Consider the following 26,404-nt stretch of genomic DNA (forward strand, 5'->3'; position numbering starts at 1 on the left):
AGCAGAGTGAAAATGAAAGTTAAGTTCTTAGGGGAGGGGCAGGGAAGTAACAAATCTAAGGACCAATGGGAGGCCTTTGTGTACAGCCCCTGAGAAATACCATGGCTTTGAGCCTGTGTCAGATGGGCCAGTGATTACATTCTTAGTCATATCTCAGTTCTGCTCCCAGAGCTGTTCTCGTGGCTCTCAAAGTTATTCATCCCTTGGAGAACTAAGCTTATGTAACCAGTGTAATTTCACACACATCAATCTCATCTTGTTCTTTTACAAATGTGATGTCATGAGGAGGGAATAGAGTCCCTCCTTTACCACAGTGAGGACCCACACTGAAGGCTCACCTGAGGCAGTGATACAGGCAGCTGTCTTTGTCCTGTATCTATCAGGTAAGCTCAGTGATTCTTGTCAATTTATGTCCTATTTGGTCATTAAGAAGAAATGGCTTCTCATGTCTGAAATTGTCGCAGGTGGTCAGTCAGAGGGGCCATCACAGAACGAGTAGCACTTAGATTCCCTTTCAGAACCGGGATTCCATATAAACAATATTACACTTTTCTTGAATAGACTGCAAATATCAATCTACAACAAGTGTCATTTTTTGGGCAATCACCTCTAAGACTATTTAACATATAATCTTTATAGACCTCACAAAAGAAAGGAACAGAAAAAAATTTGTGATAAATAATTTTATGAGTCAATGTGACTAGCACAGGGTATCCAGATTATATATTATTTAATTATTACTTCTGGGTGTGTCTGTCAGGGTGTTGTTTCCAGATGAGATTGGCATATGAATCTAAGTTTAGTAAAATAAAATGGGTACCAGAGCAGAAAATAAAGGAGGAGGAAGAAAGAAAGAATGTGGTCCTTTTGTTTCCTGCCTGCCTCTTTGACCTGGCATACAGGTTTTTTTCTGCTGTTGGACTAGAACCGACAACACTGACTGCCTGGGTCTCAATAAACTTAGACTAAATTACACCACCAACTTTCCTGGGTCTCCAGCTTGTAGATGGCAGGGTTGGGAAGTATTCAAAAACCATCATAACATGAGCAAATTCTCGGTAATCAATATTCATGTATATGAAGTATATACATAATATTAGTCCTGTTTTTCTAGAAGACTCTGAATCAAATTTAACATCATGTGTTATTTGGCAGGAGTTCACTCAGATAATGATAATTATAATGATTCTGGTGAACTGTGCACTTTCAAAACATGTGTGCTGAGAAATGACTTGGGCACTTCAGGGTACATGAGAACGTTGTAGAGGTGAAAATACCCAGACATCCTTAATTCGGTAAGAGCCAGTGAGATAAGGAAAAGGCAGAGGTGAAGAAGAGGAAGAGGAAGAGGAAGAAGAAGAAGAAGAAGAAGAAGAAGAAGAAGAAGAAGAAGAAGAAGAAAAGAAGAAGAAGAAGAAGAAGAAGAAGAAGAAGAGAAGAAAAGGAAAGGAAGGAAGGAAGGAAGGAAGGAAGGAAGGAAGGAAGGAAGGAAGGAAGGAAGGAAGGAAGGAAGGAGGGAGGGAGGGAGGGAGGGAGGGAGGGAGGGAGGGAGGGAGAGAGAGAGAGAGAGAGAGAGAAAGAAAGAAAGAAAGAAAGAAAGAAAGAAAGAAAGAAAGAAAGAAAGAAAGAAAGAAAGAAAGTTGAGGTGCTGACTGTGGGGAGCACCACTGTCTTTAACAGAAGAGTGGTGGTTAAATAAATAAATACTGAGGCAACGCTATTTTCCCTTCTTTTGCTTGTCTTCAGATCTTGTTGTCATGTCACTTCTGGTATCTTTTCAGATACCAACAAGCATCTCATTTTGTTTAATGCAATGTTGTGAAGATGCCCCTTTATTGTGGAAATCCTTTCTATGGGTTCCTCCCACCCCTGATCTCTCAAATGAGCTCTGTTTCTGGATGGCAGAAATGGTCTAATGAGAAGATGAGCAAGGTTAGTGAATTTTTCAGGAAATGCAGTAGAACTCTGAGTTTAAACTTGAAAATCTTGTATAACTACTAAATACAAAAAATAAAAGCTACAAATCCAGGCAGCTCTTACATATTAAGGTTCATAAAGCCAGAGAGGAGAGTGTATTAGAAATAGATGTTAATAGCCATGCCAAAATTTTATATCATCACACAAGTATAAGGTTATGAAGCTTCTGTGGCTTCCATTGTTTTATTTCAAAAAGTATCACTTTTACCCTGAAGCAGGGCCAAGCATAGCTGGTCTCTTCTCTATTGGTCTCTGTGCAGATCTGGTTCATAAGTCTGGTCTGTGGTCCATAGAGATTCCATAAGCCCTTTCTCTGGGGCTTCTTTTGCTGGAATATTTCAGGGAGTCATCTCTGAAACACACGTTACCCTTGAAGGTGAGACCTCACTTACTACACCCTGTGTTAGAAAATGAAAACAAATAAGTAAAAGAAAAAAGGGAAACTGCAGGGAGAGCCTAGTCTTTACTGTCATAAGGAATTACCAGCCTAGCCTCCCACCTCACACCCACATCTGTAAGTGTTGTGAAATCAGGTAGGGGCATTTTCTATTTTCTAGCTTATTGCCTCATACCTATTAGAAGGTGCTGAATATAAGGAATGACAAATAGATACACAGATATATCACTGTACATATAATTTTAACTGAATGGAGCATCTGAGAGGTAAACCATGCTTCTATTTAGTGTTGCTGCTCTGAACACGAATACTGTGCCACATAATGAGATTCAGCTGGTCTTCTCACATAATTAACATGTCTATCATTCTCCTTTGACAAATATTATTTAATAACATTTTATGTTTTTCATTTTCTGTTAAGCTTTACTCAGAATTGTGTTTAGTATGTGTTTCTAACCACACTTTAACCACATTCCCTTTTACTGTGCACCAAGGTTTCCTCAAATGGGGAAATGTTAAAGATCCACAGGCCAAAGGGGAAGACATTTCATCAGGTTCCTCTCTAAGGGGAGATGCCATGGCTGGAGTGAAAGCATAGAGCATAGGAGACCTCATCTTTCCCCTCAGCCCAGAGCACAGCTCGCAGGCACTGGAGCCACGGAAGCTCTGGAGAAAAGTGTGTGTGGTGAGGGGAGCGCAGCCGATCAGGTTTCCTTCTGGCCCAAGTTTTCAGATTTCTTGACAGGACCTGATCGCCTGGGCTGAATGAAAATCTATTGCTCCGTAGGAGAGTTCCAAGATGTCAACCTAGGGTGTGGGGTCAGTTCAGAGATTCAACGGGGGACGAGTAAAATGATAGATGTTTCATCTCTGGAAGGACTGGAATAGAAAGAAGTAATGGACAAAGTTGGGGTCCTTGGGAAAGAAGGAGCTCATTTCTTTGGAACACTGCACTCAGTACCCTCATGCTGTAGTTGTCGCTCATGCACAGTCAGACTCTGAGCTCTCTAAAACCTTCCCGCTTTAATCCTGTAATATACCTACATGTACATCTATTCTTAATATCTCTGCATTGACTACCATGCTCTATATTATTTTGTCCTCCACTGGAATTATAGGGGAATACAAAATGGTACAACTACTTTCAAGAAAATTTTGCAGTATGGGTAACAAGAGACCCTGGTATCCAGTAATTCAATTTACAGTTATAATATGTAAAGCAGGCAGAGTGAGGTTCTAATTTCAGAAGTGGAGAGGTTCAATTGTCAGAACATCCCCATAAACATGTATATCAATATTATAAGCCTTGCACACATGGAAGAAAAATAGCCAAACTAAACTAGAGAACACTAAATCTGGAAGCAGAGAAAATGGAAAAAGCAGGCAGAATCTAAAGGGTAGTAAACAAATAGACACTTGGACAACATTGAAGGCTTTTCCTACTTTTATGTTCTTTTTCTTTGAAAACAGACCTCAATCAGTAATGGGTAGACAGTTATCACCTAGCAACCTACAGACTTATTGGTCTGAAGTACAAGGTTAATTTGGGACTACCACAGCAGCTACAAAGTGTTAAAACTCTTTTTTTTTTTTTTGCATTTTCTATTTATATTTATTTAAAATGTTTTCATGTTTAAATCATTTTTGTTTTTCAGTTACAGTTTACATAAATTATTATATTTTTGCTTGTGTACATCTTTAAAGAGAGGTCCAGAGAGAATGAAATCCCAATGTATACATAAAAACTCTGATCGAATCTGTGAAGTATACATATTTGAGATAGATGAAAAGCTGACCAATTAGGATAAATGAAACTGATCACAGATTTTAGCTTCTGAAAAATATGGGAGAGAATTTAGAATTTACCTTCAACCCCGTTAACCTACTGAAAAAAAATAAACAAACTATAATATTTCTCAGGAAAAAAACCCCCCAAATCTCTACATGTCATTCACAATTCCCATGAGAAAGATTTATATACAATCTAAAATTATTCAACATATATTAAAAAAATAAAGGACATGGCCCATTTTCAAAAGAAGGGCAATCAATGGAGACCAACTATGCAATAATCCAGATGTTGAATTTAACAAATGAGCATTTCACAGTAGCTATTATATGTAGAGTGAGTTATGTACAAAAAAATATACTTACAATAATCGCCAAATAGGAAATGTCAGACCTCAGCAAGAGACAGTTTTTGTTTTTAAGGGAAATACTAACATTACAAATTATAATCACTCAAAAAACTAATTTAAGGTGGCTGCATGAGAAATTCAAGATCACAAAATAAAGACTAACTAAAATTAAAAGAAGCTTAATAGAAATTATCCAATATGGAAGTAATAAACAAGTCTTCAATAACCTGTAAAAGACATTAAAAACATAACAGGCTCAAACCACACGATTACTACTAAAATTAAACAAATATAACATTAAAGTAGCTGATTTAAATAATAATCAAAAGGTTAATCATTGAAAATTCATTTCAATGCTTGAAGAACAGCATCACACAACATTCAATATGAAAATAAGAAAAAGCCTATAGTTAACATCACATTTAGTGGCCAATGATAGAATATACTCTATCTATCATTGGGAATGTTTCAAAAAAAAATTCCAAAAAAAAGGAAGAAAACGTACCAGCACTCACTCCTTATACTCTTCATTGAACTGTGAATTCTATCTTAAAAAATAAGTTTAAATAATAAATAAAAATACAAATATTAAAAAATAAGGAATAAAATAACTTTATATGCATATGGCATAAAAATTATTTAGAAAATAAAAATGAATCCAGAGAAACATGCTAAAATAAATAAGTGAATTAAGCAAGGTCATAGGACTCAAGACTAATATTGAATAGCAATTATGTTTTAGGAACTACCAATTAATAATTAGAAATATAAGATAATATAATTCTTTAAAATAATGCCCCAAACCAAACTACCCCGAGAAGATAAACAAAACCTCACTTTCCATCCCTAAGTCACTTTACCTGGGAAGGTTCATAAAACTGGGAAGCTTAGTGCAGTGGCTGCATGTGTGATACATAAATCAGATCATGAGTGGACAATATGGAGAAATTAGTAGCAGTCAGGATCAATGGATTTCCCATCACAAATCTGCATCAATATAGATAATCATTGGAATCTAATATTATTAAATACAGGTCATGTGTCTCTATGCCAATAGAGATATCAAGTCTCCAAGATGTAGAAACTTCTGGTCTTCAATTTATGATAGCTCTAGATACCACTGCCTGTTCATTCTCCATGGGTGGATCTGCAGGATGAAACCTCTTTATTCCCTGAAATTCTACCTAACATTAGCCCCTCAAATGTATCCTGAAGATATCTATCTTCCAAATTAATGTCCCAACAGTATCCTTAGGTCCTAGGCATAAGAGTGTTTGCCACTCAGAGGTCCAGAGGGAGAGAGAAAAAATCCTTAGGCCTGACAAAGACACTACAAAGAAAGAAAACTATAGACCAATATCCCTGGTGAATTTAGAAGCTAAAATTCTCAACAATATATTAGCAAAACCGGATCCAGCAAAACATGAAAAAAAATCATACATCATGATCAAGTGGAATTTATTCTAGGAAGATAAGGCTGTTACAATATCTGCAAATCAATCAATATGATTCAACACATAAACAAATAAAGGATAAAAATCACATGATAATATCAAGATATGCAGAAAAAGCATTTGATAAAATCCAGCACCCATTTATGTTCAAAACTCTCAGCAAATTAGGGATACAGGGATCATTTCTCAACATGATAAAGGCCATCTATGACAAACCCAAAGTCAACATCATAATCAATGGGCAATAATGAAAAGAAATCTCCTTAAGATCAGGAACAGGGGTGCCCCTTTTCACTCTTATTAAACATAGTTCTGGAAGTCCTAGCCAAAGCAATCAGATAAGAAGAAAAAATAAAAGGCATCCAATTTAGAAAAGAAGAAATAAAACTATCATTATTTGCTGATAATATGATACTATTCATAGGAACTCCTAAAGTCTCAGTCAAAAAACTACTGAACCTGATTAATGAATTCAGCAAGGTGGCAGGATATAAAATCAATATTCAGAAATCAGTGGCATTTTTATAAACCAACAACTGTCTGAAAGAGAAATTAAGAAAACAATCCCCTTCACTATTGCAACAAAATAAAAATAAAGTACCTAGGAGTAAATTTAACCAAAGAGGTTAAAGACTTGTACTCGAAAAATTATAAAACATTGATAAAGGAAATCAAGGGAGATAAAAACAAGTGGAAGCATATACCATGTTCATGAATAGGAAGAATAAATATCATTAAAATGTCTATATTACCCAAAGCAATCTATAAATTCAATGCAGTTCTTATTAAAATACCAATGACATACTTCAAAGATATAAAACAAATATTCCAAAAATTTATATGCCACCAAAAAATAACACAAATAGCCTCAGCAATCCTGAAAAAAAAAAGTGGGTGGTATCACACTTCCTGATATCAAGTTATACTTCAAGGCTATTGTACTCAAAACAGCTTGGTACTGGCATAAGAACAGGAATACAAATCAATGGAATAGCACACAGAACCCAGAAATAAACCCACACCTATACAGACAATTGATATTTGACACAGGAAGTAAGATCATACAATGGAGTAAAGACAGTCTCTTTAACAAATGGTGTTCGGAAAATTGGACAGGTACCTGCAAAATAGTGAAACTGGATCACCAACTTACACCATTCACAAAAGTAAACTCAAAATGGATTAAATACTTAAATGTAAGTCATGAAACCATAAATATCTTGGAAGAAAACATAGACAATAAACTCACCAAATCTCTCGTCGCAATATTTTTGCTAATTTATCTCTATGGGCAAGTGTAATAAAGGACAGGATGAACAAATGGGACTATATGAAACTAAAAAGCTTTTGCATAGCCAAAGACACCATTAACAGAATAAATAGACAATCCACACAATGGAAGAATATATTTGCCAATATGTCTGATAAGGGATTAATAACCAAAATTTATAAAGGACTTGTAAAACTCAACACCAGGAAGATAAACAATACAATCAAAAAGTGGGCAAAAGAAATGAATAGACACTTCTCCAAAGAGGACATACAGATGGCCAATAGGTATATGAAAAAACATTCAACATCACTAATCATTAGAGAAACGCAAATTAAAACCACAATGAGATATCACCTCACACCAGTCAGAATGGCGCTCATCAACAAAACAATACAGAATAAGTGCTGGCGAGGGTGTGGAGAAAAGGGAACCCTCCCGCACTGCTGGTGGGAATGCAGACTGGTGCAGCCACTGTGGAAAACAGTGCAGAGATTCCTCAAAAAATTAAAAATAGAACTGCCCTTTGACCCAGCTATCCACTTTTAGGAATATAACCTAAGAGTACCAAATCACTGATTCAAAAGAAGAAATGCACCCCCATGTTTATTGCAGCATTATTTACAATAACCAAGATCTGGGAACAGCCCAAGTGTCCATCAGTGGATGAGTGGATTAAAAAGCAGTGGTACATAAACACAATGGAATACTACACAGCCATGAAGAAGAAGAAAGTCTTATCTTTCACGACAATGTGGATAGACTTGGAAACTATCATGCTAAGTGACATAAACCATGCAGAAAAAAAAATATCATATGTCTCACTCATTTGAAGAATCCAATGAAATGTGAACTGAGGAACAGAACAGAGGCAGAGGCAGGATCAAGGAGACCAGAGGGAAAGTGGTCAGAGAGAAAGTAAAAGAGAAGATGGGATCAGAGAAGGGAAAGAGATTAATAAAATTATATATATATAGATATATATAATTGGGCTGTTTCCAGATCTTGGTTATTGTAAATAATGCTGCAATAAACATGGGGGTGCATTTCTTCTTTTGAATCAGTGATTTGGTACTCTTAGGTTATATTCCTAAAAGTAGATAGCTGGGTCGAAGGGCAGTTCTATTTTTAATTTTTATAAATTATATATATATATATATATATATATATATATATATATATATATATATATATATATAACATAGCATTATAAAGAACAGTACAGAAAATCCTGGAGTGAAGGGGGAAAGGCATTGGGAGAGAGGGTATGGGACGGCCAAGGGGAAATGGATCGGGGGAGATATAGTCGGTGGGACACTTGAATCTATGTAAACACAAATTAAAATCATAAATAAAAACCTTAGGCCTGACACATGCATCATTAGAAAAGCCGCACTTAAAGGTTAGCTAACTTTTTATTTGCAGTCTGGAATCTCTTCACAGGACATTTTCTTAGAAGAAGCCAAGTAAATAAAAGCTATTTATTGGCTTCATACTCTGTGAGGAGAGGGCTTCAGCTGGGGCAGTGAATGCTAATATTTTTTTTTAAATATCACAGTGTGAAAAACATTGTTTTATGTTTATAACACTGGTACTTTTTTGTAACCTGTTTCACGTCTTGAATTGGAAGCATGGACATTACAGGGAACAAAATCCATGAATATCCTTGGAGAGATACCTGCTGTCTAATTCTACAGAGCACTGGCTTGTCTTAATTAGCTATGGCTTCAGTTTTTGTGGCAATAGAGTGACAGGAAAGCAGAGATCAAAAGGAGAGTGAATGAGGACCAGGTTCCCCTGGTGTCTCTGAGAGACAATTATGTGTGAGTGTGTTTGGGTGGTTGTGTGTGGAGAGAGAGAGTCTTGGTGTATCTATCTTGGAATCACTTTCCCACCACAGGTCCTCCAGAAATGGAGAACTGAAGAATTTCTTGTGAGTCAGGAACCAGAACAGACACTGGCCAAGTAACCCAGTATTTCTATAGCTTTCAGTTAATAAATAAATTGAGAATAGTGGGAAGTGAGAATGCCAGGTTGTGGATGGGTAGCTCAGTTGGTTAGAGGGTCATCCTAATATGCCTTGGTTGCCGTTTGCCTTGGTGACTAAAAGAATTAAACAATGAATGCATAAACAAGGGAAACAATAAATTGATATATCTCTCTCTGTCTGTCTCTTTTTCTCTATTATATGAGTAATATAGAAATGAGTTTTTAAAAATGCCAAGAACAGATGCTGCAGAAACACTCACACCTGTAGCACGTGGCCTCCTGTCTCACTGGAGGGGAACAGGCTTACTCACTCCTGAGAAACCAGAGGCCTTTCACCTGCTTGGAGGCAGTGAGGCTGACCAAGAAAGGGAAACACTGACATAGTACTCATTGCAGAGGGAGCCCATAGGGAACTGCTGATGCTGCCTCTGCCACTGTAAGTCATAATGTGAGCCAAAACCTGACAAATAGAGATAAACTAGCAGGAAGAGAAAAGGATTTCTGATGAAGAGAATTACTAGAGAAATAGAAAAGAATGTCAAATCAACTTATATCTAGTATATTCACTTAGATTCCCGAAGCTATTCCAAGTCTTAAAGAGTAATTATTTGATACTACAAAATAAACCCTAATCGACAACACAGTGTGTTCATTTTGCAGAACTGAAACTTTAAACTTGTTGAACTGAAACAACTTAAAAATGTAATTTATTAGCCTGATTAGGGGGTGGTGCACTGGTAGAGCTATGGGCTGGGATTCAGAGGACCTAGGTTCAAAACACAGAGGTCTCTGGCTAGAGATCGGGCACATCCAGTTTGAGTGCAGGCTCCCCAGTTTGAGCGTGGGGTCATAGACATGGTCACTGCCTTGTGTCCAAAGGTCGCTGGCTTGAGCCCAAAGTCGCTGGCCTGAACAAAAGGTCACTTGCTCTGCTGTAGCCCCATGTCAAGGCACATATGAGAAAGTAATCGATGAACAACTAAGGTGCCACACTAAAGAATTGATGCCTCTCATCTCTCTTTCTTTCTGTCTCTCTGTTTCTATCTGTTCCTTTTCTCTCTCTCTCTCTGTCTCTATCACAAAAAAAAAAAAAGAAAGTATGTGGTTAGATCTTACATGAAGTGTTTTCACCACAATAAAAATGACAATGTGGTCATTAAATAACAATCTCAGAAAGCTGTTTTGAAGAAATAAATTACAATCAAAAATTTTATACTAGAAAACTATAACATATATTTGAAACTTTAAAAAAAAGACATATTATGCAAAAAATTTGATTAACACCATGCATTATTTAATCAATTATTTATTTCAAGGCATAACAAAAGTATTAATATTTGAAGTAGACTGATATTTATTCTTAACATTAAATATTTCAAATCACAAAGAAAATTAATTGACATCAATCTGGACCACTGCTTATGTTTAGGAAATGAAAAAATTAATGCAAACATTCTAATTATAAATTTCCACAAAATCTTATCATGCTATCCTTAGTAATTTTATTTTTGATGAGAAACTAAATTCATTACAATTTAATTTAATTGAAGGAGTGTCAGTACGCAGCAATATAAGAATGATTATGAAATTCTATCTGATTTCAAAGTCAAGGCTCTAAGCTGTTCACAGTGTTCACTCGCTGTTACATGTCACCTGCAAGAACTGGCCATTAAGTATTCAAATTAATTTTGCTAACAACCCTGTTCACCTCATTAATGGATACATGGATCAGCATATCCTGTGTTCTACAGTTTTCCCATGATGCTCCAGGTGTCTTCTGTAATTAGTATCTCTTGGGGTTTTCCTTCTACCTCACATCTTCAGGAATTTGGCTCCTACCTATTCCCAGGGAATGATGTACAGAACGCATACATTGGCTGAAAAAACACAGACTCACTAATCTTACCTTCTCTACTTATTAGCCATGAGAAATTGTAACTATCTCAGTTTATAAATTCCTTCAAATACCTGAAAAGATAATCTTTCTTTTATGATATCATTGAAAATTTTTTGGATAAAGACACTGTCTATATAATTACATATACTTACATATATACATAACTATGTGTATGCTTCTGTCAGTATAAGTGTACATGTACACACTTTCCCAGGCCAAGCACTTCCTTTTTCATTCCACTGAGATAAATGACCACCACTCTACATCTTGATGTGGGCTCTGTGCAATTGCTGCAATAATTTATAATATAAAATTTTCTAATAAAAATTTGTTTCTTTATTATCCTGGGAAAGTCTGTTTCTCATTATAATTTGAAACTTATTTTAAAAGTAACAAAAAGAAAAGTGAGTGTTATGGCATATATAAAGGGTTATACTCAGATGTTTCACCACATGGGAAGGGCCTGAACTCCAAGAGGCTGTCCTTAACGATAGCTGTTTCTGGACATGGTTCTCTCTGATGGGCAGATATGGGAAACTCATACTTTTGCAAGACTTTCTAAATCCCAGTCAAGAACTTTAAAAGAGTCATAGCCTGGGTATAAAAAGTTCTATAACATAAGACAGGAACTGGACTGTTTTTGAAAGAAGAGTCTGGGAACTTGACAAATGAGACTTCGGTGTAACCATTTTCTGCTCCTCGAAAGAGCACGATTCTGTTGCATGGGACACTGACACAGATTACATTTTTCAGGGATCATGACAGCAAGTACAGGACAATTAATAAGTGCTTTATATTGAATTACACTTTTACACAATGATCTTAATAGTTAGGTACACTTCAGAATTACAATCTGTGTTTTATGAAAAGAAACAAAAATGCATTCATCGTTACACAATGAGTAAGTGAAGAGATTGATTTCACCTCAAACACTGAGTATAAAATTTTACTCTGAGTATATACATTAATTTTATTTCTTACATTTTTTTTACATATATATTACTTTCGTTTTTTACTCAACTCTTCTGAACCTGTTTGCTGGGCAACAAGCAGACATACATTCAAATATTCCATAGTTGGTGGTGCTGGGTGGGGATGACTACAGATTTTCCTAGGTTCGTGGTTGGTGGCAGACAGACTTTGCTAAGCCAATTCAGATCAGTGACAAAGAAAAATATGGAGACATAGGACAGTGGAAATTTGATATGTTTTATTGAGAATACAGAGAAAGGTAAATGGGTAAAAATGTTTCTCTTCTAACTTATGTCAGAAACACTGCAAATCCCAGGATTGAGTAAAAGTTCTAAAGAAAGAAGACAGAAAGGAAGAGATGGTTTGAATGGAGCAGTGAGCTCAGCCGCAGGAGCTGAGTCCCAGGACAAAGGATGCTATACAACACTGAGGTAGTAGAGGGAAGAAGATTCAGGAGCTTGGTCGGCACAGAGTCATGGGAGCTGAACAGTTCCAAGGATTGAAATAAGGATAAGCAGTCAGAGAAAAACAACATTCAGAGAACTTGTAGATGAGTGACCCATGATTTGTGATATTAAAAAATGAGACAATGCCTGCTTCATAGTCTAGGAAAACTCCAACACGATGTGGAGGAACCGCCATCCAAAGAGTCAAGACCTTGGGATCAGAGGTGGAAGAGTCCTCAAAGGCACTGTACTCAGATTCATTCTGTAACCCTATAACCCAGTAGCCATTTTTAGGTTTGTATCTGGAGAAAACATTTGAATAATTTGCATCTTTGTTATCAAAAAACCAAGGGCTTTGTGTTATATCTGGCTTAACCATTCTACTGTATACCCCCAGGATCCAGGCAGTCTTCCCAGACACATCAACTTCCCAGTAATATTTTCCCAATGATAACTTTTGGGAGCCCAAAATATCAAAATTAGAAAAATCACATGAATATTCATTATTAAACATACAATGGTTCCCAACTGTCACTTGTCTCTGATCTGCAGAAATGAAAATATTTGAAAGGGTGTTGAGTGGATCCAGCTTCAAGTCCACTGTAGGAAAAATTACATAATCAGTTGAATTACATAGGCAGTGATCGACAATCTGATTAGTCAACAGAGCCAAATATCAACATTACAATGATTGAAATTTCTTTTGAGAGCCAAATTTTTTAAATTTAAACTATATAGGTAGGTACATTCCTTATCGAGGTAGCGCCCGTACATGGTATTTTGTGGAAGAACCACACTCAAGGGGCCAAAGAGCCGCATGTGGCTCACGAGCAGCGGTTTGCATAGGCCATATGGGTCTTGTGACTTTATGAGGAGGAATCTTGGGAATTGACTGGGAGGAACATGATTTACTGGGGCAGTAATAAATACCTCACCTAAGAACTGAGGAAAAGGAGAGTGGGAGGAGACAGAAGAGGTAAAATGGGGGATAAATGGTGATGGAAGGAGAATTAAGTTGGGGTGGTGAACACACAATACAATATACACATGATGTGCTATATAGTGGTGTACCTGAAGTGTATATAATTTAATTCACCAATGTCACCCCAATAAATTAATTTTAAAATAATTTGTATATAAATAAGCATGCTTGAGAAGAACACATGTAAGTAATATCTAGGGACCTTATATTAACAACAACTTTTGAAAAGTGGTCAGAACATGGAGATGTGAAGAACCTGTAACATCTTACCCCAGTGGCTTTGGACTTCTGTCAGCTCTGAAATGACAAAGGTTTCAACAATGTTGTTAGAAGCAAAGGAGGAAACACTGACACCTATATTTTCTCTAGAGTGGGAACAAGGGAGGAGCTCCTGTGAGGCTGTCCACTGGTGAATGAGTATACCCAGCCATTCCTCTTTAGATATGTTCACACTTCAGCTCAGGCTCTTCTCTATTCTTGACAGGACTTTCTTTTCTCTTTTTATTCTCATGCAGAAATAACAGTCACTCCCACATTCTGTTCTGAAACTACAAGAACCCCACAACCACATTCACAGCCAACCCTCAGCTCTCTGCACCTTTAAATTCTTGCAGCATTCCACTCAGATCTGGAACTCGAAATGAACTCTTCACTTTCTTGGAAACAATTTTGGGCTTCTTCAAGGTCCAGATCTCACTCCTAAGAAAGACAAAATATTGCTCACATTTCTGACATTGCATCTCTTCAAGATCACTGTCTCCCTCACCTTTCTCTCCATTGATGCCTCCTCACTCAATCCTCTTCACTGAAAAGTCTGAGGGAGGGTGAGGTGGGGGTCCTGTCATTGCCACCAGAAGAAATGCCTGCATGTCAACCTTGCCATTTACACTCGTGGGTTGGCTTTTCGTTAAGCTCATGTTCTGATTATAAAATCGAGAAATGTAGCCCAGTCTCATCTCTCTACCTTTTAAATATAAATATGATGCACTATGATAAAAATAAAGTACCTTTAAAAGTTGTTTAGTTTCTCCATAAAAAGCTTTTGATATAAGGGTTGCTAACTGCCATCTCAGAGGTTCCCCCAAGAAGAGGACATAGGCGTGGATTCCCAGGCTTATGGTCAGTGGAGGGGTTCTACAACCTGGTTACTGAGAGTTTTAGGTCATCAAGTATGGGGCTCCTGTATTGAAAGTCTGAAGAATGTCCTGAACCTGCTATCTTAGTAGAGAGGCCAAGAATAACATATGAGGTCATGAAGAAGGGAATATTTTACCAACATTTGAGAAAAGTGATGTTATGACAGATAATATAATAGTGGTCAACATTTCTAGTGTTTGATGTTGCAAGTAGGTAGGCAACTTTAGACAAGATAAACCAGTATTTTCTACATAATGTAAAAAGTGAGTAAACAAAAAGAGATTAATTTCTTGTCACTAGGACTAAACCCAGTATTCTTCAAGACCTGAGTCTTATTTATCTATTTATTTATCACTGTAATCCAAACAACATCTTGAAAAGATCTTGCAGATCTTTCTTCGTGGAAAATTTGTAGGTCATACAGATGGAGGACAAGATCCTCTGTGTGACAAGGCAGGCAGCTCTGTAGTATAGAAACAAGAGCTGAGCCTGACAGAGGTCTGACTAAAATCAGTGAAGCACTGCAGTACTGAACCTGCAAACCCTTATTTCCAAAGCTTCTATTGACCCAAACTCTGTGACTTCCACCAACCAAACCCTATCATAACATGGTCCCCCTTTCATCAGTAATTTGAAACAATGTAATACCTAAACCCCAGCTGGGTGATTTTTTTACTTTATGATTGATTCAGGATTAGTTTTATAGCTGCAATTCTGTCATCACACAAAAAAGGACCATATCCAGTCTTACACACATACCGTCTTATGTCGTTAATCACATCCTAGGGAAAAGAGAAAAAACATTAGTCAAATGTAGAAAGTCAAAATACCTTTAGATCATTGAGATGGCTCATTAAAATTTAATTTTGCAGAAATAGCTAATATGTCTTAGTCCTCTACAATAATTAACATACTCTTCTACTAAAAATTGATGCCATTTATCTAAAATTCAAATTTAATCACACATCCTCTACTGTCTGGAAACTCTTGTTAGTGATAAGTCTTTCCTCCTTAAACAGTGTTACTCACCTTCCTCCTACACCTCTAGCACCCCTTGATAGAAAGTGAACAGATAGATGGTCAGAATAAATAGACGGGGACAGCTGTGGAAGAAAGACCAAGTCCTTCTGTCCCAGAGTACTTATGGGAGCATATTAGAAAGATGTTTCAAAGGTCTGAAGATGAAACATATATAAGATGAAGAGAGGAGACCTACTATTTCTTTAAAATACCTTCATGAAAAGACCCCCTTTATATATTATGCTTTTATTTATTCTAGAGACAAACATAGGTAAAATTGATTTGTCAGACATCATTCTAGGCTCTGGTGAATCAAGAAAAATAATTAATAATTACAGTCCTCAGGATATATACATATATATTTCTATCTGTCATCAATCTATCTATCTATCTATCATCTATTATCTTCTTATCTATACATATGAATATATATTGCTGTGGAAACAAGCAAACTAGCATTTCAAGAAAATGTTTTTCCAGTCACTCTCTAGTACTATATATGTCCTACACAGTATCTGAAACACATCACATTAAATTTTAAACATGAAATAAGCTCCAGGAATCAGAAGCAGAGAGAGTCTAAATTGTAATTGACTCTTTCCCTACCATTTACATTCTATTGTCCAGATCAATATCAACTTCATCACTGTCTTAAAAAGTTTATCTAATCCAGAATTCCAATATTGCATTAAGCCAATCCAGTACATAGTCTCAGCTTTTTTTAGCCATTAACTTATCTTTTTTTTTCTATTTTTCGAAGTGATAAGCAGGTGTGGGTGGGACTGGTAGGGGAGGCAGACAGACAGACTCCCACATTCGCCCTACAGGGAGCCACTTGTCATGCCCACCAGGGGGCTATGTTCAGCCCCTCTGGGGCATTGCTCTGCTGCAGTCGGAGCCATTCTAGTTCCTGAGGTAGAGACAATGGAGCCATCCTCAGTGCCCGGGCCAACTTTGCTCCAATGGAGCCTTGGCTGTGGGAGAGGAAGAGAGAGACAGAGAGAAGGGAGAGGGGGGAAGAGTGGAGGAGCAGGTGGGCGCTTCTCCTGTGTGCCCTGACCAGAAATCGAACCTGGGACTTCTACATGCTGGGCCCACACTCTACCTCTGAGCCAACCAACCATGGCTAGCCATCAACTTATCTTAATTCTAACATTATTTGTTGCATTTTTGGAAACAGAAATACACCGTTCTTTAGTCTAAACCCTTTTATAACAACAAAGCCTTGACCACCTGTGGCTGTATGTCCATAAAATGTTTTACTGTCTGTATTAGGATTTTTGTTGTTATTGCATAAAATTTAATTTTAGCTAAAACTGTCTTAAATTTAAAAGTTAAAAGAAAAACTCAGAGAGCAAGTAGAACTTTATCAAAGCTAAATTTTTAAGGGAAATCTTATCATTAAGATCTGTTTTTTTTTCTTTTTTTCCTTTCTTTCTTTCTTTCTTTTTTTTTTTTTTTTTTTTTGAGAGAGACAGAGAGAAGGACAGATTGGGACAGGCAGGCAGAAAGAGAGAGAAATGAGAAGTATCAATTCTTCATTGCAGCACCTTAGTTGTTTATTGATTGCATTCTCACATGTGTCTTGACAGGGGGTGGCGGGTTCCTGCAGAGCCAGTGACCACTTCCTTAAGCCAGCTACCTTTGGGCTCAAGCCAGTGATCATGGGATCATGTCTACAATACCATGCTCAAGGCAGCAACCCTGTGCTCACGCTGGGAGCCTGTACTCAGGCTGAATGAGCCCGTGCTCAAATTAGTCACCTCAAGGATTCGAACCCTGGGTTCTATGTGTCCCAGTCCGACACTCTATCCACTGTGCTACCACGTGGTCAGGCTCTTTTTTTATTTTAAATGAGAGGAGGGGAGATAGAGAGGCAGACTCCCATGTGCCTCCTGATCAGGAACCACCTGGCAACCTCCATCTGGAGCCAGTGCTGAATCAGCACCTCAGCCAACACTGATACTCAGATCAACCGAGAGAGAGAAAGGGGGCAGGGCGGGGTTGAGAAGCAGATGGTGGCTTCTCCTGTGTGCCCTGACCTTGGCTCGAAGCTGAGACGTTCCTATGCCATGCCAATGCTCTATCCACTGTGGAAACTGGCCAAGGACAGTTCTTTATTCTTAACACTATTTTTTACCTGCTATGTACTCTTTCTTTTTATACTCTATATAGCATCAATTTGAATATCCAGGCTAAATAAAAATACCTAACATATTATCTAGAATTTCTCTTTCTAGTCATAACAGTTAATTTCTATGGCATATAAATTATTACCCTAACTTGAGCCAGGTACATATCTTAAAAGAATTTTTTATCATTGATGAAGCTATACAAATTGAATATGTTGATTTACTAAGATTTGAGACATTGCTGATGCTACTAATTTTTTATCAACTGTAGCCACTAGATTGACTGAGGGTAAATTTGTCTTCTCAGAGGATGTTTCAAGCGATGTTTACCAAAGAAGAGAAGAGTAATTAACTGAGGTGGGACAGAAAAACAACTGTCTCATACAGAATATCCCTTGGCTGTCGGCCGTCTCTTCACTTTCTACAAATTTGAGCAAGTTTTTAATGAAAATTCACAAACATGCTAAAATTCTTATAGAAAATTCAATGGACATAGGACAGCATTTCTGGTCCAGGTCATTGTAATGGGGTCGGCTCTGTGCTTTGCATCTAGAAAGCAACATCTCTTGAGTCTCCCCAGTAGATGACAGGAGAATTCTCCAAAAGGTCCTTGGGACAGAGGTGCTTAAAATGGTCTCCACAGTAAACAACTGACTTCAAAAGAATTGCTTTCAAACAGATTTGAATAGAATTGTTCCACATTATTTCAAAAATTGTGAGAGAGAAAAACGATGTTGGAAGATACCAATTTCAAAATATTCCATGAAGCCACAGTAATCCAAAGCTTAGAGTATCAGTGGAAAAAGATAGAGCTTCATATGAGAGAGTAACAATCCAGAAAGGTATTATAACAACGAGAGTAAATTAATTTTTGACATATTGCGGAAATTATGAGTAGAGGTAGGGAGAATCTTTTTAACAAATGTTAATCTGAATTTGTACCTGGTTTAACAACTCAAAATATTTACTAAAAATTTTAAATTGTACACTTTCAATGGGTAGATTATATTAATGCACTTTTATTTTTAAAATATGTAAAAGAAATCAGAATATTTCTGAGTTTTCCAATAGGTGCTATAGCTTAAATTAGTCATGCAGTTAATTGCATGAGAAAAAGATAAAATATACATAGTAGCGAAAATCCATTTGTCAAGTCCCTACAAGTTTTTCTTCAGTCCTTCCCTGGTCAGTGCACACGCGCGCGCACATACACACACACACACACACACACACACACACGAAAAGAGAAACACACATACAACAAGCACACACATATTCATAAAAGCTCAACGTTCCCCAAATGTATTAGTTTATCATTACATTTGCCACCCCTCAATAAAAGAACAACCAAATCAAAAATAAAGAGAGATGTGAGCTGCTTGTTGAAGCATAATAAAGAAATGCCTTACAGATATTAGATCACAGACAATGGAAACTTATAAACAATCTTCTCTCTAACTTTTGCACAGCCTTTTAAAAAATAAAAATAATGAGAATTTCTATTGTCATTTGCACACTGAATTCCCAAGGAGTCCTAACATGAATAAGAAGGAGAAGCACTGAGTGCTCGAAGGAACCTTTTAATAAGGATGAAAGTGCAGGGACCCGGGAGAGGAGGGAGAATAATATCTGGGTTTTCCCAAATCTCATATGTAGGACAGGTATCCCAAGTCTTACCTGCACCTTGTCTAGAGATGATTCCCGCATATGGCGCTGGAGAACTGAGCCGAGCTCGCACATGTACCGCCTCTGCACCGCCAGCTGGTCTCTAGCCACTGCCAAGTTGTCCAGCACATTCACGTCGTCCTCCTCCAGCTTCTGCAGCTCCCTCTGCTCCTCTCTGTCCAGGATGCCCCTCATTTCCTCAAACCCTTTCAGAATCCTCTCTCTCTCAGCCTGCATACAATTCTGTGCGGATGAGTAGAGAAAGATGCAGTCAGTCTGTCTGGCTGAAGGCCTAATTTTTAAGGGCCTGGGAGCCAAGTCAATACCTGTAACTAAATTCCTCAGACTCTTACGGGGAAAAGAAATGAGCAATTCCTGAAAAAACATTTTTCTGCCATTTTCCATTGACCTGGTCCCAAAGCAATTCACTCAAGTCTACTTTATCAAGGCCCACCAAGAGACACAGATGCTACATGGATGAGGGTTGGATAGCAGACATCTGTCCTGGAGAATCACGCCACACTGCACAGGAAACTTCCTCTACCTATATCTCTGAAACAAGAAACCCTGGGACTATTTTAATGTGTTCTCTGGTAGTATCAGAGCCTCAAACTTGATGAAGGAAATGGAACACTGGACTCATGAATCGTTTTACATTGCTTCCTTCTACGCCAGCGGTTCTCAACCTGTGGGTCGCGACCCATAGGTTGAGAACCGCTGTTCTACGCCTTTGTCTCCAAATAGTTGCTTTCACTTTGGAAATGTCTATTCTGTAGCCAGCAATCCTCAATGGGTAGGAATTGAATGAGGAATAATCAAAAGTCCATGGACTTATTAATTCTGATGTAACAATGAAAAGGGGCTTCATGTGATTGTACCTGGGTGCTGCCCAGCTCCCTGTCTCAGAACTCCCTCAGGAGCGTCATCCTACCTTCCAGGTAGCTCTCTCTTCTTTGATGTCAGCTTCCAACTCCTCAGCTTCCTGCAGCTCCTGCGTCAGCCTGTTCAGACCTTCCATGAGCTTCTCCTGTGAGAAAGAATCCCCTAAGTCAAGACCTGAGCATTCTCAGCACCTGGATACCGGGAAAATGGAGCAGATATCAAGCTCATCTCAGAAGAGACTAGTTTCAGAAATGAAACTGGCAGTCAGACTGAGGATGCAGAGAGAAACCTGAGGAGGTGAATGTGTTCTTTTCCCGGGTGATGGAAGTTACTGTCCTTAACCAAGAGTATCTCTCATCACTCCATTCCTGGAGCAGGTACTGATCCTGCAGAATGTAAATTTCTTTTCTGTTTCCTCAAGTAAATATACTTTTAACATATTTAACCAACCATGCTCTTAGGAATTCTGTCTATCCAGAGGAGCATTCAGTAATCATCCTGGGAAGCACTCTTACTCATACAACTTCTCTTTTCTAAGGTCATGTGGTCTCTGTGAATTCTTAAAGAAAATGAAAGAATGCAGAGAAATGTGCTTCGGGTCTCAGAAGCTGATCGAGGGGTTGTAAAAAGTGTGTGCAAAGCTCAGTTTTACAATGACAAAGAGAAAAAATAGGACCAAAAAGTGAAGGTTTCACTTCCGGTGATGTTTCCACACTCTGAGGCTTACCTGACATTCCTTGACCACCTCCTCCATGGGGGACATTTGGTGACCTTGGTGCTCCTGGACACAAAGCTGTCAAATGGCTTTCCCATCCTCTTTACAGAATATATCGTAACGTTCACCATGCTCTTCACAGTGATTTCCTCCCTGCCACTGGTTTGCCCTCATGCTGTATTCCCTGATTTCTTTCACTCTGCTGGCTAGCTGCCCATTAGGCCGGAGGTTCCAAGGCTGGTACGGGGTCTGGCACACAGGACAGCAGCATCCTGCTCCTAAATAGCTCACTGATGGCCTGTTTGTAGTGATGCAGGCTAGACAAAAGCTGTGGCCACAGTTCAGGCTCATAGGCTCTGTCAGGAGCTGCAGGCAGATGGAGCAGTTCAGGTCCTCCATTGTGTTCTCTTGTGAAGGAAATTCCATACCGTGTTCCCCTCCTTCTTCCTGTCCTGGCTCCAGAAGCTCTCCTTGCTCACTCCTTCAAGGCTGGGAATACTGAAGCGAGCAGAGTAAGAAAGGCTAGAATATAAAGGACACCGATTGTGTAGATATTTTATAAACAAACATTAATATTCAATAAATAAAAGTAAGGTGAGTGAAAAGAAGAATAGGTCAGTGAAGGAATGAAAAGGGCTCTTCTGTGTGATTTCTGGCACTTTATTCTTAGTTCATGTTGCATAATGATTCGTATCCCATCAAAGCAATGGCTGCTATTTTCTTCTGCTGCATAAGAGGACAAGTGAAGACCCTTTCTGCCAAGAGGTCTGTGCCTCTCATCATTAGTCCTGCCTATTCTTTTCCACCCCAAACACAGCCCACTGCAGCCCCCTGGGCTTTTACACGTGCTCTTCCCTCTTCCATGACTGACTTTATTTTAAATGTTTCATTGGATATTTAAATCAGACACATTCATTTTAAGGGTACCCAAAGTTTAGTATATTATGAAACAAATTATCACATAATCTAATTTTAGAATTAGATTGATTATTTGGAAACAAGCCAATAAATCAATCTTATTTCTTGGAAACAAAACTAATGGCATTAGCAGGCACTCCTATTCTGACTCTGGAGCTTTAGGCTACCATTATCTCCCTTAGGTTTTTATAGAATTACCTTTACTGATCAATTCATAACAGAATCATAATACATGGTCTTTTTTTGTCTGCATTCTTTCATTTTTCATGCTGTCATTACAGTTCATTTCACCTACCTTTCTCTCCCATGCACAACTATTATTCTTGATTTCAGCTTTTTTCCTCTTACGTAGGAGTTCTTCGATGCTTGAGACCTGTTTAACTGCTAACAAAGCTTCCTACACAAAGTTTTCCCATTCCCTCACATCCATTCCCCCAGAAACACAGAAACAGCAAAGATGACAATAGAGTGGTTATTCTATCACTAACAATTTTATATTATAATGTAGAATTCACCTTTATCTATTTAATTAATTTATAAAATTTTTGACATATAAGAATATTCCTTTCTTGAATTAAGAAGTATAAGTTGGTGATCACAAAATAGTCCCAGGAATGTAAAGGCACAGCCTAGGAAATATATTCAATGACATTGTAATAAGTATTTATGGTGCCTGGTGGGTACTTGAAATATTGGGGGAGAATACCTTGTAAAGTATACAACTAACCACTATACTGCATATCTGAAACTAATACAAAATAATATTGAATGTCAACTATACTGAAAAATTAAAATTAAAAAATAATTAAAATAATAAAAGCAATTACTCTTTTCCTTAGAGGTATATATTAAATCAATGACTTATAGAGGTCAAGATCAATTTTTAAAATAGGTAGAGTTGTTGTAAAGCACCATCCTCAATATTGACATTCAGTGTTCTCTCCATTACTGCACTGATTTAAAAAAAACAAATTAAGTATAGTTTACAGAACTATATTTGTCCAATGCTAAGGGGTTGTAGAAACATAGAGAGCAGAACCATTTGAGTAGCTCTAGGAAGTCTTGTGTCTGTAGGTATTGGGCTTTTACCTTACATAAGAGAATACATCAATAGGCATCTATGGGTGTGTGTTCTTAAGAAGGAAAAGATGTTTTCATATACTCAGGATCACACAAATGACAGAGACCCGAGGGACATAATTTCCATTGGGACATCTGTCAATCATGAAAGAAAAGGTTCAATATTAAGGGAGACCATATACTGGAGAGATAAAGTCTGTCTTGTTCCAAGCACATTAAGTGCTATTACAAGCCGCATTGCATCCTTTTAAAACATATTGAAAGTTAACCTTTAGAATGTTAGAGTGTTAGTTTATTTGGAAATAGTGTTTTGCAGCTGATTACTTTAAAACAAAATTGTTAAGGTAGGTCTTAATTTAGCATGACTATATTCTTATAAAGAGGAAAATTTGCACACAGATAGGCTTGCACACATGGAGAATGTCATGTGAAATAAAAGTGAAGATCAGGTGACTCAGCTACACAACAAGGAATGCTAACAAATACAGCCAACTATTAGAAGCCAGCTGAGAGGCATGGTAAAGATCTTTCCCCCACAGCCCTGAGAGGAACCAGGACTACAAACAAACTGCGAGAATAAATCTCAGTTAAGCCACTTAATTTGAGCATTTTTTATGATAGTCCCAAAAAACTAACACAAATGCTTGTTTTCTCTTTATTCATTTATTATGTTCTATCATTGAAGAAGCATTATACCATTGAAACATCCCAATAAGGCAGAGAGAGTCAAAATATATTCTCCTTTGGAGTTTGTAAAATGTAAGCATTTTTATGGAGTAAAATAAGTCCTAAGTTTTTTTATCTCACTATATGCTCATGCTCTTTGTCTGCACAGAGGTTTTCTGTATTTGTGGAGTTCAGACAAGAAAAATTACAGTCTCTACAATGTTGAGAAAGTCTTAAGAGGGGTTTAGCCAACATCTTGGAAACCTCTTCTGCAGTCAGAGTCAGGAACTACTAATGAGAAGGCAAACCTGTTTTGGCATCTGGACCCCTGGGCAACTCAAAAACATTGCAACTCCTCCCCATTTCTCTCTATTCAGAGTTATTTCTTCTACCCCACCTCCTTTGAGTCCAAGGTTTAATCTGCACCACATTATTGAACCTCCCACCCAGAGCTCTAGTTCTCAGGTCAACTTGTTTCCAAGGAATAATTTAGTAACAGAAACCATCTTCATAAAGCTATCCCTAGTCTCATGCCTTTCTCCCACAGTCAGTTTATCAGAAGAGCCTGTAGCTCTCTTCAAATTAGGTCTCATCCAACTGAGTCTCTCCCAGGAATCCAGGAATACTTTTTTTCATTAGTCTTCTGGAGACTTTCACTGGTCTCATACAGTATGCTACTATCACTGTTCACACCATCAACAAGAGAGATTTTTTTTTAAAGTGTAGGTTAAAATTTCACCTCCCTTGCTCAGATGCATGTCATCAAGAAGTCAATCTTAATTATGGTCTATTTAGGTTCATATTGCACATCCCCTTCTATTGCTTTACCCTGTCAACCCACCTTTCCTGGAACACATACTGACCACCTTTAGTTCTTTACTCACTCAGGACAAAGAAAACATCATTTCCTTGAATTTAATTTTCAAAGCCTTTTATCAGGGATATCTTCCCTTAGTGTAGCCCTTTAATTTTATTATTGTTGTTCCTTTACTTTACATTTAAAGCATAGCAATTTCCATATTATTTTATTTCACCTTCTTTTTCTGTTTGTTAAATTTTTCTCCCCATCCCAAAATATAATTTTTTAGGTACTTAATATTTATTGTATATTAAATAAAAGATAATACAAGTTTTTCTTTACCACAGATGAATGTGTTTGTTCTTGTGATTTTAATAAAATATATTCAAACTTTTAAAATTTATGTTCTACTCATTTGGGGAACTTGTAATAGCCCCTGAGAATTTAATTAATATATACTTATACCAGGTATAAGACACAGAATTCTGATTTCTGAAAAGAATGAGGAAATTAAAGTGCTTTAAAGTATATGCAACAGAGAGATCAGGTACAAATTTCTCAAAGGTGAGATTAAATAAAGTTCTTTCTGAAAAATTACTCAATCCTTTTCTTAGCTCCATGCAAAGGAAAACTGAGCAAAGGGTTAAGGTAATAAACAGTAGAAGGGTGTGTTTAAGATGATGCAGGACAGATTCTAAAGCAAGAGAGACCAGCAGAGGGTCATGGGTTCACTGAAGTAAGAGTAAGCCATGGCAGTCAGGGGTGAACAAACTCCCTGTGTCTGTGTCTAGACCTCCAGAGAATAGAGTGGCCACATGAGAGCTACAGAGATGGGCAGCAGCCTGATCATCCATCCTCTCTTGTCAGGCTGGCCAAAGGGCTGGTCATGTTTCAGGAAGGCTTGTTGTATATTTAATAATAAACTTTTGTAAAAAAATAAAAAAGATTTAACAAAAAGGTAAATAATCAGCTTCCAGAGGTCTGATACCTGGCAGAGTCCCTAAGATTCCATCCCTCCAACCTACTTCTGATAAGGGAGCTTATTTCTGCTGGCCCTTACCAGGAGTTTGGGTTTTATGAAGAAGGAAACCAGAGCCCTATCTCACAGAAAAAATGAAGAAGGCAAATTCTACATGGAAAAATAAAGATTATTTTAGCTCACCTTGATAAAGTAAAATGTCAAAACTACTGAATAAGAAGAAGATGAGGGTAACTCAGCCTGGAGAAATAATGTCCCCTTCAAGAAATGAATAAATCTGTTTTGCCTTTAAAACCCTCCTTCTTTAAAGGTCACTCTTCCTCTCAGGCTTAATGTTCTACGTTTTTTTTTTTTTTGCCATAGGAGCAGAGACAGCTACAAGCAAAGCAGCTTCAGAACCGCCATTTAAGTCACTGAACACATTCAATCTGTTCTCCATAAGCCTCCTGCCCTTTGCCCTCAGAAATTCCCCCACATACTTTCAGGAAAAGTTCAGAAGCCTTAACTCAGTGAAGGAGAGTAGATGCAGGTCTTACCTAGATTCACTCACCAAGCTAGAGATCAGCTCTCACAAGGAAGTTTCCCCACAAGAAAGTGATGAGAAATGAAAGTTAAATTCATAAGAGTGGAAATGATTCAAAGGAAGTAAAACAGAAACTTCAGAACAATAACAATGCAAAGATACCCTGTGGGACACTTGGGGAAGTTAATGCTTTCGTTTGTTCTAGAACTTAAACCAGCTTGGCACTCAATTGTTATGTTTTTATCCTTTTAGAATATTATTCTAGCAAGAATATTTGAATAAGATAAATGTAAATTTTAATGATTCATTCTACAGTTTGCCTGAATACTAAGAATTCCAATTCAATTATATAACTATTAGTTAAGT

At 37.5% G+C, this 26,404-nt stretch overlaps 1 pseudogene; it reads right to left on the reverse strand.

Annotated features, from left to right (window-relative positions):
• Positions 1–12,236: 12,236 nt before the first annotated feature.
• Positions 12,237–26,101, reverse strand: LOC136388811 (E3 ubiquitin-protein ligase TRIM22-like; annotated as a pseudogene).
• Positions 26,102–26,404: the final 303 nt, after the last annotated feature.

This window comes from Saccopteryx leptura, chromosome 1 (assembly GCF_036850995.1).
Source record: "Saccopteryx leptura isolate mSacLep1 chromosome 1, mSacLep1_pri_phased_curated, whole genome shotgun sequence".
Lineage (NCBI taxonomy): Eukaryota > Metazoa > Chordata > Mammalia > Chiroptera > Emballonuridae > Saccopteryx > Saccopteryx leptura.